This window comes from Ailuropoda melanoleuca, chromosome 8 (assembly GCF_002007445.2).
Source record: "Ailuropoda melanoleuca isolate Jingjing chromosome 8, ASM200744v2, whole genome shotgun sequence".
NCBI lineage: Eukaryota > Metazoa > Chordata > Mammalia > Carnivora > Ursidae > Ailuropoda > Ailuropoda melanoleuca.
The window spans coordinates 81220535-81235070 of record NC_048225.1 but is presented as its reverse complement, the minus strand read 5'-3'; the positions used below and the strand labels follow the sequence as shown (position 1 = coordinate 81235070).

The 14536-nt window shown below is 43.8% G+C and overlaps 1 long non-coding RNA gene across 1 annotated transcript; it reads left to right on the top strand.

The window, feature by feature from the left end:
* The first annotated feature begins 5019 nt into the window (after nucleotides 1–5019).
* On the top strand, nucleotides 5020–12847 carry LOC117803415. The gene is made up of 4 exons (XR_004627260.1): nucleotides 5020–5090; nucleotides 6163–6340; nucleotides 8842–8962; nucleotides 12727–12847. It is a non-coding gene; the product is annotated as an uncharacterized LOC117803415 (long non-coding RNA).
* The last annotated feature ends 1689 nt before the right edge of the window (nucleotides 12848–14536 follow it).

The window sequence follows — 14536 nt, the reverse complement described above, 5'->3', positions numbered from 1 at the left end:
TTTGCTGAGCACCTGCCCTGTGCCTGGCCTTGTGCTTGATGCAAAGGATACGGTGGGAAACAAGCCAGACACAAGCCCTGCTTTATAAAGCTCATGGTGTAGGGGATGGGAGATCAATAATTACAAGTGTGCTAAGAGTTATGAAAAGGGGAGGCAACAGGTCCTACAGGTTATACAGGGCAAGATATTCAACCTGGTCTGAGAGGAAAGGCTTCCCTTGGGTGTCCTGTGTAAGCCGGCAGGTGAAGGCAGAGAGGGGAACAAGGTGGGAAGAATGTGCCCCTCTGAGGGAGGAGACTGCACCGAGGACCGAAGTGGAGAGAATGTGCAGCTTTTGAAAAACCCAAAGTTGTCCAGGATGGGCATCCCCCAGCAGGGATGGGTGGAGCCCAAGAGTTTGGGCTTACCCTTTTGGGGCTGGCAAGGGACCGTGTGTTCCCTTGGCACAAGGTCAAAACAAATCAAAGCTAAAATAGACATCCTGTCTTGTGTCTCAGCACAAGGTGTCGGAGAGGAGGCTCCCTCCTCGCAGAGCTGCAGAGGGCCAGTGAAGACCGTGTGCGTCTGGTCTAGGAGGGTCCCTGCCCTGGTCCCTGCACCTGTTGCCTCCTTTCCTTCCCCATCAGCCTCTTAGCACAGGACTCACAGATGCCCTCCTTCTGTCAGCTCTGCTCCACTGGTCCCTGGGTTAATTTTGACCAGGAAACTGAGTTTCTCGAGTGCCTGGCATGCAGGGCACTCGTTGAGTGTGTGTCTCTGCTGTGTCAGGACCAGCACCTGGCATTCAATTCTTTCTTGTGGTGGCCTGAGCTCTGAGTAGCCGAGGAGGCTCCAGGTAGCAGTCTTCCGAAATGCACTGAGTTCGCTCATAATTGGACTTCTGCCTCAGTTTCCCTGCCTAATATTCCAGTTACTTGCCAAGGTTGAGATTCACCCAGAAACTCCAGTCCCCAAGGTTTAGTGAGGACCTGCTGAGTGCAGACACGCTGTCAGGATGTTGAGGATGGCGTACAGAATAATAAAACATACCAGATGACCTCACCCATGATCACATACACCAAGTGTTTGTAATAAATTTTTTTTAAAGATTTTATTTATTCATTCGACAGAGAGAGATAGCCAGTGAGAGAGGGAGCACAAGCAGGGGGAGTGGGAGAGGAAGAAGCAGGCTCCCAGCGGAGGAGCCCGACGTGGGGCTCGATCCCAGAACGCCGGGATCACGCCCTGAGCCGAAGGCAGACGCTTAATGACTGAGCCACCCAGGCGCCCCAGTGTTTGTAATAATTTAATGTGCTGGACTATCATTAGAATTTTGAAAATGTGAAAATCATTTTTTTCATTACTTCAAAGGACAAGGTGATTCTTAAGATAAATACGACTTTTAAGTAATTTCACTCTTTTTTAAAAAAAATCTGGTCTGTGTAGGTGCCAACAATTGCTTCTTTTGTCTTTCAGTTGACGGAGAGCAGTTCCAACGTTCATTATATTTTTGCTGATGGAATCCACATGAGGCGGACAGCGGCACTGGTCAGGGGATGGAGTAGAATCCAGCATTCTGATTGGGACACTCAAAGCTTTCACCGTCCATTCCCAACCTCCTTCCACAGACCCTCTCCATGTTCTCCCCCCTCCAGCCTTGCTCAAACCACCCCCTGCCTGGAATGCCCTTCCCCTTATCTTCTCTTCCATGAAGCACTCTTCTCTCCTATGAAGCACTCTTCTCTCCTGTTTCCACTGGCTGTCCCTCTTTTCCTTTGTCTCTGACTTCTTCCTCTACCCCTAGTTTCCATATTCTTTCTCATCTTTCACTTGGCCCTCTGTGCAGACGCATGTTAGCATTGATTCTCAAGGCTAGTCTAGAAAGCTGATAAAATATCTTCCTGACTGTACAATTCAAACTGTTCATTTTTAAATTTAGGGACTATGGAAGGTTGAAAAACGCAAGGGTCCCCACTGCCTGTGGAGGAGTGGTCAAGAGCACAGGCTTCAAACTTCAGCTTTGTGATGCTGGGCAAGTTCCTTAGCCTCTCTGAGCCTTAGTAGTCTCAGCTATGAATAGAAAGGGTAAACCTCAGGTTGTGGGCTTGCTGTGAGCATCTCATGAATATTACATAGCAAATGCTTAGCATAGTTTCTCACAAGTAATAAGCACTCAATACTTGGGAACTATTGTTATGATAACCATGGTAACAGTTTCAAACTCTTATTTATAATGTTTCTTCTATTAAAAATACTTTGCAGATTCCAACCAACAATCTTGCAAGTAAAATTTGGATCCATTCCGTTATCAAGCTGTGGACTGTCCCCTCCCCCAGAATGGAGAAGGGACTCGCCTTCCATCCCAGAAGCATCCACGGTGTCAGCAGGAATTGGAACAAACATACTTGACTTTCTTGTCTGTGCCTGACAATCACGTCAGGCGGCTGAACAGTCATTTTGGTGTGAAACCAGCAGAAGGTGGGTATGGAGGGTTCAGTTACTTGATTCAGTAGCAGGTGCTGTTTATAGCACTCACGTTCTTTCCTGGAACCTTCTCATATTTGTGACATGGGCCATGTGCTAGGAAGACTGCAGGCATGTGCTGTTTTCTCACCATGGGATGCATCGATGGCAGACACGGCCTTTGGTTTAGACAACACGATGGAACCACGGGCTCCTCCTCATCCCACCCACCCTTCTGCCCTGGGCCGCTAAGGCTGTCAGGATAACTGGCTCACATCCAGCTAGGAAGAATTACCATGACCACTAATGGGTAGTTAGGGACAACTTTCCAGTTTAAAGGTTTTTATGGGCCTTGAAAACTAGTGAGTAAATAACTGTTTATCAGCCCGTCACTTAGAGGACACCACACATAACGACGTTCCAAGACTTCCAAAGGCAGAGAAGCCATATATAATGGAGCATAAAAGTTACATGTGAACAGGCTGTAAAACTGAGCAACTGTTGACCCCGTGAAGGTTTTATTTACATGCTCTCCAGCAGATACTCAGCTGTACTTCCAACAAGTCTGTAGATCATGGATTCAGGCAGAGCCTGATTAAGTCGAGCTGCATCGGGGGGATGCCAACTGCAGTCTGATTTTAGGGGCCCAGAGAAGAAACCTCTCTGGCTCCCTCCAAAGCTCATTTTGCCTGCTTGATGCTTAAAATTTCTTGAAACTAAAGCTTTATTTCTATGATTACAGAAAATTCAATTTGACACATTCAACACTGAAATAATACGAAACATACAAAGAACTACATTCTTTACAGAGTGCTTCCGAATGTGGACTCTTCTTTATCCTCAAACGCTCCAATAAGTCGGATCATTGGCCCCAATTATGAGGAGGGACCTGTGACTTGGAGAAGTTAAGTGACTTGTCTGAGGGCACATGAAGGTCACGGCAGAACTGCCTCCTTTGTGATCTTTCCGCTAGAGCAAGCTTTTGCATTAAATACCTTACGGGGGAAAGCCCACGATTTAAATGCAAACCAGCCTGGGAGCCAGTTTTGGAAGGTGGAGATGTGAATAGGAGAGTTGGTTCAGCAGTCCCCCTGGGCCCTGCTCAGCTGGGGCGGGCCCCAAGGTCCCCTCCTCCTCTGCAGTGCTCCCTGTCTGTTGCTGGGCTGACCTGACCAGGCACCCGTGCACCGTGAGTGTGCACGCACTTCCTCATCGCTTGCTGTGTTCATCTCATCCTGTGTTCGCATTGCCTGCTGGGACCGGAGCCCTGTTCTGACCCCTGGTCTCCATGGCCGAAGTCCTGGACACCTGCCACTTCCTTGCCAGTTCTCTCTGCTAGGAAGTAAGCTCTGTTCCTTCTGCTCCCACCCTTAGCTGGGGTTTTATTCTTCTGTTCAAATCTGCCAGAAGTCCATGCTGATTGATGTTTATTCCCTCTGACTCCTGCTATTGCAAGGAAATGCCAGTTCCTTCATTCACTGAACTCATTTTTATTGACCACCTACTACATAAAAGACACAATCCAGAGTTGATTTCCCGTGACTTTCAACAGGAGTTTGCCACCTGCCTTTAGAAACCACAATGCGTGCTACTACTGACTAGCTCACCAGATGCCCTCAGGCTGGGCCAGAGATCCTTACATCTTGCATTCATCATCAGTCATGGGACCTGACAGCTTGGTGGGGACACTGAGAAGGCTGGAGGTCAGGATGGGTGATGGTTGAGAAGCAGGTTCTAAGAAACCTTTAAGATGACATGGGGATTTCTTTTTTTTTTTCCTTCTTTTTTTTTTTGCATTAGTTTCAGAGGTAGAATTTAGTGATTCATCAGTTTCATGTAACTTAATATTACCAAGTCCTGGCTGCCCGCAGCTCCAGGTGACTCAGTGAGCAAGTGACTCTGCTAAGTGACAGTCACTGAGCCAAAGAGAAAAATGGGATAATTTATAGAAAAGAGTAATAAGGAATGACCGTCAACCCCATTGTTTAATCATATTACTTTACAAGCTGCAACCCTTTAATTTCACAGATAACGGTGGCACGACTTGAATGAATGAATCTTATCTGAATTTCTGCTTTATTTATTTCCCCGCTAGCTTCATTTCCAAAATCACCTTTTCTGAATGACAACTCAATCAATTCAATAACATACAATTTTACACAGTAGGAACCTATTCCCGTATCCCCCTTCCTACTTGTAATTGTCGGCTGCTTCCCCGAATAGCCTGTGTGTGTTTCAAAGCCAAGTTATTTCCATCTCTTGACTCCCAAGGTAGAGTGACCCTGTGGGATGGACAGGATTCTGAGTCAAGGCTGAAGATTCCTTCCTCTCCCCCTCTTTGTTCACGGGCACCTCTCACTTGTCTCAGCCGCAGTTGCCAGCGCACGTGCAATTTCCCATCAGTCCAGTTGTGTTAAGGAATCAACGGCTTGATCAGCGGCTTCATTTTGAAGCTTTCTGAGAGGGTGGGGGTTTGTACTTGGTTTCCCATGCTTTTGGAATGCTGCCAAAGCAAATGAAGGTAGAATTAACATGTATATCTTGGCTTTGTTTTTCAGGGCTGGGTAACGTGATGGACAGGATTGTATTACGAGAGGAATTAAGGAGGAGATGGGCTGCACACATTGGTTGATCCACAGAGTCTGTGGGTAATGAACTGGGAAAAAAACTGCTGATTGAAAATTTGAATCATTAAAAGCTTTGAAACCAACAGCTTCTTTTAGAATTTCAATCTTCCGTGATTTGCTTAGAGTCCGTGCTGCAGTGGTCTGAGCCACGGGCCAAATGGTCAATCAAAATGATCAGGGTTTGCTCACGGCCTCCGTTGTTTCAGAGATTATATTAAACACTTAAAAAAGCTGCAGTAACTCTTCTAGGGTACCAGAGTGGCCATCACGGTATAGCACTCCCCGGACTTACATTGATTTAAAATTTGCATTTCTCATTATTTGCAAATGACCCTCCAGGTTCAAAATATATTATAATTTGTATTTTTGTTGAAGCATGAACTAGAATTGCACTTGCTGGCCGGGATGCGGAGTGTCGTGTAGGTTACACAGCTGGTGAATAGATGTAACACCCTGCCCCCAGCCGTTCAAAGAAACAATGTTTTTCACTCATTGTATATGCATGTTATGGGGGAACTTGTGTGATCTAGTGGTTCCTTGTGAATTGGGGAGATTTATAAAGGTCTTAGAAAGAATTACTCTTGAGTGTCATGCTATGCTGTGGGGTATATCTTATTGTAATGAAACCAAGTACCGCCATACCCTGCTTATCTGGACATTAAGAAATGACTTATTTTGTAATCAGTCTGTAAAAAAAAAGGGGGGGGCTGCTGAGCAGAAAATATAGATGTTCCCACATCTCTCCACACTAAAACTCATAGTGTTAGCTCACAGGTGATCTCCTCAAATCCTTGCTCCGTCTGCCGTCTGCCCTTTCCGCTTTCGTTTGGGCCTCAGATGCAAAGAATTGAAGTCATCATCCCAAGGAGCTCATGGTATCCACCTATTCATGGTCTCTCAGGTCAATTACAGTATTTCCCACCTTCATGCCCATCCCTACACCTATCGTCTCCTTCATGTACAGTAAACATGCATACTACTGTGTTTAGAATATCATTGAAATGTATGATATGTAGATTCACATAATAGTACTTTAGTATATGCTTTTTTATTTTGTTTGTTTTTACTGTTTCTATTCTGTGTAAATTTTCAGGGTTTATCCATGTTGGTGAATGTGCTTCTGGTTAGTTCTTCTGCTACAGCATCTTCTAGAGTGTGTGTCCACCACGTTTTGCTTGCTACACCGTCGTTGGCTCAATGCTTTGCTGCCACAAACAACACTGTGAGGACCATCCTTTTCTCCTTTTCTATATGCCCCCATATGACCCTAGGTGAGTGTTCCTGGGGCGTTAGCCCTAGAGTGGGATCACACGTCACAGGGTAATTTCATACTTCATCCCACGTAGCACTGCCAACCTTCCCTCCAGGATGGCTCTTCCACTGTCCTCTCCTAGCAGGAGTGAACTAGGTTTCCTATATCCCTACATCCTCATCAATATACATTTTTCCTCCAGTTGATTCATATAAATATATTTCTTTGGTTTAATTCACCATGTTTCTGGTTATTAATAATGTAATGCATCCCTTGATATATTATTGGTCACTTGAATTTTCCCATCTAGGATTTGTCTGATCATATCCTTGTCCATTTTACTACTGGGTTTCTTGTCTCTTTCATTAATTTCGTAGAGTTCTGTGTATATTTTAGACATTAATTTCTGTAAATTTTAGTTGATATAAATTTATTCTGATATTTTTTTGTTCAGATTATTTTGTAAATGGCAAATGTTCCATATTAGAATAATTTTAGATTTCCAAGAACTTGTAAAGATACTGCAGGGAGTTCCCATGTCCCTTTTACCGAACTCCCTCTAATGTTAACCATCTTATATAACTTGGCACATTTGTCAAAACCAGGAAATTAATGTTGGTATAATACTATTAACAAAACCACAGATTTATTCAGATTTTAGGTTTTTTCCCCCATTGATGTCCTTTTACTGTACCCGGGATACCACATTGTATTCAATTGACTTATCTCCTTAGTCTTCTTTGATATGTGACACTATCTCAGCCTGTCCTTGTTTTTCATGACCTTAGTGTTGAAGGTCAAGCATTTTGTAGAATGTCTCTCAATTTGAGTTTGACTGCTATTTTCTTATGATTAGCCTGGGCTTATGCATTTCTTGGAAGAGCACTACAGAAGTAAAGAGAGCTTCTTATCATATATCGAGGGGTTTACAATATCAATATCACTTATCGCTGGTAAATGTTAACCTTGAACACTTGGGTGATGTCTCCTAGTTTTCTCCATTGTAAAGTTAAACCTTTTCCCTTTCCATATGCTGTTCTTGGAGGTGAGTCATGAGGTTCAGCTCACACTGAAGGGGAAGGGAATTAAGCTTCACCTTCCAGACAGTTGAGTATCTATGTATATTATTAGGAATTCTATAAGGAAGAAGGGATTCTTACTTTTAATGTAATCAAAACTGGCAATTTTTTACCATATGGCTTGTGCTTTTGAAGTCTTGTCTTTACAGATACAAAAAATTGAGGCCCTTGAAATGAAATTTACCGGGATTACCTAGATGGGTCCTAAATCCAATGACAAGTGTCCTTATAGGAGACAAAAGAGGGAAAGATACAGACATACAGAAAAGAAGGCCACGTGAACACGGAGGCAGAGAGGGAGTGATGCAGCCGAGGAGAACCAAAGGAAAAAAGGAAACCCAAAGAATGCTGACTTCCAGCAGAAGCTGAAAGAGGCCAGGAATGGATTCTCCCCTTGAGCTTCCAGAGGAAATATGGCTCTGCCAACGCCTTGATTTTGGACCTCTAGTTTCCGAAACTGAGAGAATAGATTCTGTTGCTTTAAACCAGTTTGTGGTAATTTAGTAACAGCAGCCCTGGGAAACTGAAACAGATATTGATGGCTTCTGCCCTTTGTTTTTCAAAATTGTCTTTAATATTCATGGACCTTTATTCTTTCATACTCATTTTTGCATCAGTGTGATGAGATGTTTAAAAAAGCCTACTGAAATTTTGTCTGTAATTCCATTAAATGTATGAATTAATTTGGGCGGAGAATTTACACCTTCACAGTGTTAAATAATCTCATCCATGAGCACTGGGTTTTTCTCCACTAATCAGAACTTGTATGATTTAATGGGTTTTAAATTTTCGCTATAAAATTTTTAACATTTCTCTATAAAATTCTTGCATTTTTTTTTAAAGATTTTATTTATTTATTTGACAGAGATAGAGACAGCCAGTGAGAGAGGGAACACAAGCAGGGGGAGTGGGAGAGGAAGAAGCAGGCTCATAGCGGAGAAGCCTGATGTGGGGCTCGATCCCAGAACGCCGGGATCATGCCCTGAGCCGAAGGCAGACGCTTAATGACTGCGCCACTCAGGCGCCCCTTGCATGTTGTTTTTGAAAACATTTACAGTTTTGCTTTTCCATTACAATATTCATGTCTTATTTCATTGGCTAAGACGTTGAGGACTCCGTAGGGCAGCTGCAGTGGTAGAAAGTACCCTTGTCTTATTCCAGTATTAAAAGGAATGCATTTAAAATGCATTGATTATGATATCGTAACACGGTTGCATGGTGACAGATGGTGCCTACACTTGTGGTGGGCACAACATAATGTATAGAGAGGTTGAATCGTTTTGTTGTACACGCAAACCAAAGTAATATTGTGTGTCAGCTACACTCAAAAAAGTTAGGAAAAAATGCATTGATTATGTGTGAGGTTTTCTCTGGGTTTTTGGGCAGAGCTCCTTTCTTCTTTATCAACTTAAGGGATTTCCTTTTTATTCTTAATTCAAAGGGATATGAAAATAGACCCTACATCTTGATAGGAGTAGATGCAAAGTTACATTGCAAAGGTCAAGGACATAGTGACCAGTGGAAAATTGTGATCGTTTCTGCACCTACCACACCCCCACTGGGTAAGTTATCAGCCATATTTGGCGCAGTAAATTTCTGGGTGGAAAAAAGATGATGGGATTGGCAGTTGTGGCATCAGAGACTCCACCATAAGAGAAATAACCAGAGCTCAGAGATGGTGTTGGTGAAAGGTAACTTTTCACAACAGGGACATCATAGGGGCATAGGATTTTTTTTTTTCAAAGAGTAGATTCCTAGGAAGTAAAACCTTTTATGCTGTGGAATTGGCCAACAATTTGAGCACCAATCCATCAGCAAGTATTTAATAAGTCATTATTGCAGGTGAGGCCCTGCTATAGTGTCTGGACAAATACAAAAGAAAAGACCATTTGCCCTCAAAACACTTCCCATCTGTTAGGAAGATACAACAGTCCCCCAAAGGGGCCAAGTGATACAAAGTGAAATGTGACAGACATCCAAAGAGAGGTCCATAGAGATGGCAATAAAACATACAGCTTTTAAGAGAGATTAAAAAAAAAAAACCTTTTGAATATATCTTCAATATAATGAAAACCAGTGGAGAGGGCAATTCACTTTTCATCACTAGGCCTTCAAAGTATTTAAATGCCAAAAAGCAATGGACATTTATATTAAAATTTTGTCACCAATGGCACCCTACTAAGTGAATGTCCTAGAGGTATGAGAGAATTATTGTGACTTTGAAAACAGCTTCCTACAATTTGGTTCTATGAATTAAATGTAAGAGACATGAACAGGTTTCCAAATCTTCTGTACTTGAGTCTCTTCACTTGCAAACCACAAATAACAAAACTCACTCAATGCATGTGTTGACATGAGAATTAGCTCATAGAAACCATTGCAAAGCGCTGTGGAAATCTTAAGTGCTGTGCAACTAGGTCAGTAATGGTTGTTGGCTTTCCTCCAGTTGCTCCTGAATCAAGGGAGGAGTTCGATGACAGTTGACTGACCGTTTAACCTGCTAATCAGGCTGCTGGCGGGGTGCCTGGAGATAGAAGGAGAAAATTTATGGAAGACAAAGAGAGGGGCAACAAAAGAGATCAGATATCATGCTTCTCACCCAGGGCACTGCAGGCATTTTGGGCAGGACGAGTCTTTGTATGTGGCTTCTTAGTGTCTTCGGGACACTTGGCATCACTGACCTCTTGGAAATAAACCCCAGTTTACCTACCTCACTGTCCACCCCAACCTGTGAATATCGCAACTACTTCTGTAAGAAATGCCAACTGATTTCCAAATCCTTTGCCTCTCCTCTGGTTAAAAATAGCTGAGATAGAGAGTTAGGAACTCTCAGGAAAGAATATTTTCAGGGAGTTTAGAGGGACCCAAGTTTAAAGATGCAATTAATGGGGAAAGTGAAAGGTCTAACTAGAATGGCAACAATAATTCAGTATTTGAGTGGATTTCAAGTCAGTTCATTTTGCCCAGCTCTGCCAGACTATTCTTTTTAAAAATTTGCTTTCATCTCATCATGGCTCTGCTCTAAAACCTTCTGTGACTCCCTGTTGCTTACAAATGCAGACCACATCCGTAAGCCTGACATTTGCCTTCCCTCTAAAACTCATTTCCAACTCCCCCCATCTTCCATTTTCTCATGTAAACTTTTCTGGTTCTAGTTAGTAGAGCCTGAGAAAAACAAAAACAAAAACAAAAAACGTGAATGATCCAGAATGACCAAGATTGGAAATGAACTCATGTTGGACTATTTTGTGATTGAAAATTTTAATGAAGAGTTTCAAACAGGGTCAGCCCCAAGGTGCAGTCCTTCATCACTCTGGTTTTGGGACTGGTTAGCAGCAGCGCGGTCAAGCTGCTGCACTTCACTTGTCCATCTTCTCCAGTGATCACAGTCCCACCATTGGGACCACAGGCATTTGTCCCGTACCAATATGACAGTCTTTGCTTCCAGATGGATCCCCCCTTCCATCTGGTCTTCTTTGTAGAGGTGTCATTTCCTGGGGACTGAATGTCAGTAGAATATGCTTCAATTGAAGACCAGATCTCTTACTGCCTGAAAAACTTGTCCATCTGAGGCTTCAGGGTCTAGAAATTAAGTATTTTCTTTGTTATCCATTTGGTATGATGAAACCTTGATTTAGCATTGTCTGAAAATTGAGAATATCTGTAATGTTTCACAGCAAAAGTATTATATACATCTAAATACTCTTTTTTAAAGATTTTATTTTTAAATAATCTTTACACCCAATGTGAGGCTAGAAATTACAACCCCGAGGTCAAGAGTTGCATGCTCCACTGACTGAGCCCGCCAGGCACCCCAGTACCCTTAGACTTTCTAACTTACAAATCAAATCTTGACTTTTCATTCATAATAGAAATCTGGGACTCATTCATCACTGCCTCCTCTCCCTTCTCTTCCTAACCAGGCACACATCCTGATGATCTCACCTCCTAAATAGTTCTGAAATCTCTGCACTCCTTTCAATCCTACCAATAGGTCTTAGTTCAGATTCTTATCAGCTCTCACTTGGGTTACCAAAGAAACTCCATGTGTGGTGACTTTAGCTCTCACGCCAACCCTGCAAAGCAATATTAGTCATGTTTGCTATAAGGAGGCAGTCTCAGGAAGGTTAAGTGATGTGCTCGACTAATGCCAAGCATTAGTAAGTGTTTGAACTGGGGTTTGAATCCAGTTCTACTTAATTCCAAATCCCTCCTTTTTAACCCATACTCACTGCCTTTCCTGTATTATACCTTCTCTTTTCTTGTCTTCCCTTTTTTTTGGGGGGGGGTAGAACTTCCTTCTGAATCATTGAGGGAGAGCTGCGGCCTATTTAGTGGACGACACAGTGGAAACATTTTTCCAGGGTCTGGGGGAGTATCAGAATTGGGAGCGTCATGATACATCACATACAAAAATAGGGTAGAATTCACTTTTAACTCCGAAATGTCTGTCTGAACTAAGAATCACCCAAATACTGTCTTTTTTTTTTTAATTAAGATTTCATTTATTTATTTGAGCGAGAGAGAGAATGAGTTGGGGAGGAGGAGAGGGAGGAGCAGACTCCCTGCCGAATAGGGAGCCTGATGCGGGGCTCAATCCCCGGACCCTGGGATCATGACCGGAGTCAAAGGCAGACACTTACCCAACTGAGCTACCCGGGCATCCCCTTAAATACTGCCTTTTTTTTTTCTTTCTCGGCTTTTCCACATGCCGGGGAAGTCAGTGTGTGAGGGAGAGCTGGGACCGCAGAGCCCCAGAGCACTCCTATGGGGCTGGAAGGAGGATTCAGTGGATGGCCAGGTGGCGGGGGGCTGTGAGGCCCCACGGTGGGCATCCCGCCTGTCAGCGGGTATGGAGACGCCACCCTGAAGGCAAAGGGCACTCACACAGTATTGCTGAGTTGGAGAGTGATGAAATCAGATGTGGATTTTGATGGATTTTATGTGGGTTATTCCAGATTCAAGTGCATGGTGGGTGGGGTCCGGGAGAGACTAGGAGACAGGAAGAAGTCCTGCAGGAACGGAGACAATGGGATATTGAGTGGAAACTGGACGATGGAGTGGAACAGATGGGAAAGGCCACAAAGAAGCCGCAAAGAAGGAGTAACGGGACTTACTTGGTTGTGGGAGGTCATAGAGCCGTGAGAGGAGAAGAATAAAGCATTATAAGAGAACTGGGGAGATCAGAAATGGGAACTTATTTGGGGAGGAAAAGAGCTTAATTTAAAATAGCATTTTGGATTGGGGGCGTGTTTTGGGGGGAGGTAATTTAAAAAGGATCCAGCTGGAAGTATTTTCATTGCAGAGACCATCCCTTGCCTTTCAGAGACACCACCGTTTGGGGAATGTGAATCTTTTAGCCATCTATTCAGGACTCCCAAACTCAGAGACAAGCCTTCTGTTCCCAGTGATCACGGGGCTCCCAGATGAAGCCAGCCTCGGGATAATAAACCAGGTAATTATCTCCATCCTTCCTGTGACAATAATGGTGTCGAGGCAGGCAAAAACTCATCAGAGGCGGCTTCGCAAGTCCCCAGGGAGACTCACGATAAAGGGACTGATTGTCAGAATCGGCCCCTGCAGCATGACACCGGGGCGGCGTGATGACGGCCGAGGGCCACATGGTGCCCCCAGAGTAAAGCAGTGTGGAGATGAAAGTGAGAAAGACACCTAGAGCCCCGCCCGGCACCCCACCATGTCTGCGCGGATGGTCTGGATCAGTAATTAGAATCGTGGTGCAATAAATATTGAAAGAAACTTCTGTAAACATTCTAGAGGACAATGAAATTAGAAATAATAAGCAGATGGGCTTTTATTCAAAGCAAATCATGCCAGATGGACTCAGTACCTCTTTTCTTTCTTTCTTTCTTTCTTTTCTTTTTTCTTTTTTTGGGGATGAAAGTACAAGTTGGTGGATGAAGGGAAAATGGCACATTTGATGTCATATGTTTGAAGATTGTTAAAATATTTGAGTCTTCCAAGAAGTCTGATTTGCAGAATTGGCTCAGAATGCCTGGAATAGAAGCACATACCTGACAAAAAAGTTGGGTAAATGCTGCTAATTGGGCAACCGAAAGAACTGGAACACTGGGCTGGCAGGACAGCCTCAGGAGGGATCTTCCAAGCCACCACACAGCTTTGGAGCCTGAAGGGACCTTCAAGATTGTTGGTCCCAACCTTCTCATTTAAGGATAAGAAAACCCAGTCGAAAGGAGACAATGACTTTGCACCACTGGGACTAGAACAAGGGTTAGGTGGTGATTAGCTCTGCCGTGCGGGTGAGTGGGTGCGAGTTCTGCTCCCTACCTGGCATCTCTCTTATCTAGGGAAGGAAATAAATGTAGTCAAGTACAATTCTTTTTTTTATTCAAATATAATTATAATACAGTATTGTATTTGGTTCTGGTCAGGTGCCATTCCGAAATAATTTGACCCTGAACAAATAAAGCTTGAGATGTCAATGGTGTCCCGCAAAGAGGGTGGGGCATCTGACAAAGAGGAGATGGTGTCAAGAAACCATCTGGAAGCTTCCCTACAGGCCATGTTCCCAAGGCCCATGCAGTTGTCAAACTACCTGCAAAGGTACCAACTCATCATTGGGGTGAAGCAAACAGTGTCCATCTTGCAGGTGAGACAATGGCAGAACTGGAGGAGAGTCCGTGACGTGCCCAACTAGGGTCGGACGGCAAGCATGCAGCACAGTAGGATGAAAGCCCATGTCCTCTGAGTCTAGTCATGCTCGCTGTCACCCAGGTTTGGTCTTTGGTAAAATTCTGATGGAGGCCCAGCCTGCCTTCCTGCCCTGGTCTTCTTCCAGAAGCCTCCACTCTTCCTCTGCTTTCCCAACTCCTGTGCTCCCCTGAGGGGTTCCCCCAACGCCCCAGCTTTCCTAGATTCACAGTATTCTCTGCAACTTCTTCCATTCCCTCCCTGTGCCTCAGCAAATGTTTCGGTCTCCTTCCCCACTGCTGCCAAGCTCTGTGCTCAGCCCTAAATGTATAAACTTTGTCTAAACTAAATTCCATTTAGACATTGCATTTACAGATCATAGTTTCACCTTTAGGAAATCATTTTATCTCCAAGCTTGTTTCCTCAGTTAAAAAATGATACACAACAATGATGCCTAGCTTGTGACT